Genomic DNA, 3,532 nt, shown 5'->3' with positions numbered 1-3,532 from the left:
AAAATAGCAGATCTAAAAGCTCATAGGAGCTTGTAGGTCTGCTATTTTTGAAAAATCGTGAAAATGTGGTGCAAATCCTTGAATATATATTCTTTCAGAGCGAACGTTTTTACCTTCAAATCTGACATGGAAACATGAGGTTTTTCAGAAAACTGTCGGGATTTAGAAGACATTTTTTCAGGCCTAAATGGGTTAAAAGCAACACAATGCATTGTTTTCAGTGAGCAACACAGTCATACAACTAAACATAGATTAGGCTTTACTGTTCCTCAGAAGATGGCATCTTGGTGGCTCCACTGTCTGGCACTATAGCCCTGGTTCAGGAGTTTCTGTAATGCCCAAGTAAAGCTCTGTGTGTGAACCTGTACTACTGTGGCTATAGCATCTACTACGATAATGGTGAAATACGTTAACCGTGCATTTATGATATCAATGTTCTGCAACAACAACACAAAATATATATGAAAAGAAAACAATATATATTAAAATAATATAGGCAACTGACCGAGAAACCGACTGACTGAATGTAAATTGTAGTTGGTGGTGGAGAGAGATCTCATTCCTGTTCTCATTTCAATGTACAAAATGTAACCTTGTGCCACGGATACACAAAGCAATGTACATTTACATCTATAGCCTTTACCATCACGTTTACATGATCCTCATTCAGTCATTGAACTTCAAAGAAACTATTCTGTACAGTATACCAGGGGTTCTCAACGTTTTTGGCCGGGGACCCCCGGAAATGCTTTGGCAATGTCTCGGGACCCCCGCCCCGCCCCCCAATATAAATTGACTGCTACAATAACCTTAAACCATTTTGGGCGGGAACCCCTTTTGATGTTTTAAGCATTGTTATAATTTAGCTATTGAAAAATAGCAGATCTACAAGCTCATAGCGCGCCACCGAGTGGCGCGCTATGAACTTGTAGGTCTGCTATTTTTGAAAAATCGTGAAAATAAAAATTTATTTTTTATTTTTTTGTTATTTTTTTGAAAATATTTTGGGGACCCCCCAAAATAATTTGGCGACCCCCCGAGGGGTCGCGACCCACGGGTTGAGAACCCCTGCAGTATACGAATGAGTCTTCTCTTCCTTTAATACATCTTCTAAGTGCCAAATGATTCCACACGGAAGGTTGTTACAGTGTGGACGTGTTGCTGAAGGTAACCACAGTAAGGTTATGATGAGCTTGGGAAATAGCTAAATTAAGCATTTGACCAAATATTAAAGTGCCCCACATCATTTGGACTGGTTTTAGTTTTCATACAGTATGTCTGCTTGTTTTGTACTGCATCCAGGTCTTTATCTGTATACTCAACTTTGCAATTGTCAAAACATCAAAGTCCAATTTCACATGAGATCTTTTCTGAACAGAGATGAGTGAAACAAAAAACAGTAATCTATTGTCTAATGTACAGTGTATGCCTATAGAAATAAATCTTTAACTTTATACATTACCCATGTCTCTGGTATCATTGAGTGTGGTGGCTGCGGGCTGACAGCCTGATACTGTACAACTTGTACAACGTGTTGTACACATCGTGTCGCACATAGAAAATAGCCCATCCATAAGCTCACAACGTGTCGCGCGTGTTGTGAGCTTGTCGATCTGCTATTTCTGATTTCTCAACTATACTAGGCCTCAGTGGCGTGCACAGATAGACACTAGGTGGTGCTAGAGCACCTGCCCTTTGCCCTCTGGACAGCAATGTGCCCTTTTTGTACAGTATGTACAGTATGTGGACCATGGTGACATTGATCAATTCTTGATAAAAAGCATGCCCCAAAATCTATAAATCTATTAAGGCAACCGGGCTGGTTCCACGCGCTGCACAAGGTGACCTTTTGTCACTTGAGCACCTGCCCCTCTAAATGTCTGTGCACGCCACTGCTAGGCCTTATTGTATACAGTAGATACCACACTGCAGCAGTGATTATTTCCTTCAAGCTTCTTTTATTGAAGTGACAATTTGGTTTTGCCTCAATTTACATAGTAATGGTCATTTACAGTGAAACTATTACAAAACAAAACCCAAAGCACACCAAGGAAGAAGTAACGGAAAGGTCCTTAATGTCAGTGTGATCACAAACACAACTTTAATATGACGTATCGATTCGTCATCAACCTGCTTGCGCCTTTGCTCCTCCCTCATGGCCTGGTCTCCCTCCCTCCCTCCTCTGTACAGTAAAACACAGTGTTCATTCCACTCTCAAAGTGTTCAGATCCATTTTTCTAATGGACAAACGGCGTCCTCGTTGCCACATAGCGCTAAATCATGGCTAGTTTCCCAACTCCCCCCAATCTTATTTTGCCTCTGTTATCAGGATGTTGAATTGGGCTTATCAAATGAGCTATGCTCAGTACCAGATTAGTGCTCCCAAGTGTGTCTATCCTCAGAGCATCAAGGGTTTAGGCTTAATTTATGCTCCATGCCGCCAAAAAGATCTACAAGCTATATTGTACGATGATGCCATATAAAATTTGGCATAATTCGCAAGAGCTGAACTGGGAAACGCCATTCTGGGCAGCTATAGCACCTATAGTCTCTCAAGGCAGAAAACTCTTCCACGATCTTCGAATGCTTACAGGGAGCATGTGTGACTCCACCTCGCAAAAGTTGTGACAGGAACCCGTCATCTGTTTGTCGTTTCAGTTCACGAAAATATATTTTGAAATGTCTTAAAAATATACTTTTATAATTTCCATCTCTACTAAACGGCAAGCTAGACAGGCTTCGCTTCGACTAATTCAATTTACAGTATAGGACTTAGGCGAAACGTAAGTGAGGGGAGGCAGGACATCCGCTTTATTTTCTTCACATTTTGAGCGATTGGGATGTACAGTTGGAGGCCATCGATATTGTCCTTTTCTTTTTGCTGAGGTTTGCGTGATCTGCGCAAAAGGACAGTTTGGTGTTTTAAACATTATGTTATAATTTAGCTATTGAAAAATAGCAGATCTACAAGCTCATAGCGCGCCACCGAGTGGCGCGCTACGAGCTTGTAGGTCTGCTATTTTTGAAAAATCGTGAAAATATTTATTTCAGAAAACTGGAGAATTTAGAAGGATTTTTTAAAATTTTGAGGTCAGGCCTAAATGGGTCAAATGATAAGGGACAATATCGGTGGCACCCAACTGTACAAGCTATTAGACGGAAGCACATGAAAATGGTGTGAGACAACATTCTGTCTGGAGAGACTATAGACATCACCTGACCTACAGTAGCTCTGTTATCTAGACCAGTGGTTCCAAAACCTTTTAGGACGTGACCCAAAAAAGAAATTGGGACGTTTGCCCGGGACCCAAACTATAGTGAAAATAGCAGATCTACAAGCTATTTTCACTACTTCTTAAACATTTTGTTTTCTAATTTATGGAATGAAATCTTCATGAAAATACTGGAAACAAAATCATTGAATTTTGTTTTTAATTCATGAAAACTTTTGCTTTTTTGGGAATGTTTTTTGAAAATGTCTTGAAATAATAATAATAATTATAAACAAAATATACTAGGAAACAAAAAAATA

Source organism: Electrona antarctica (assembly GCF_951216825.1).
Source record: "Electrona antarctica genome assembly, chromosome: 14".
NCBI lineage: Eukaryota > Metazoa > Chordata > Actinopteri > Myctophiformes > Myctophidae > Electrona > Electrona antarctica.
This window is presented reverse-complemented; position numbering follows the sequence as displayed.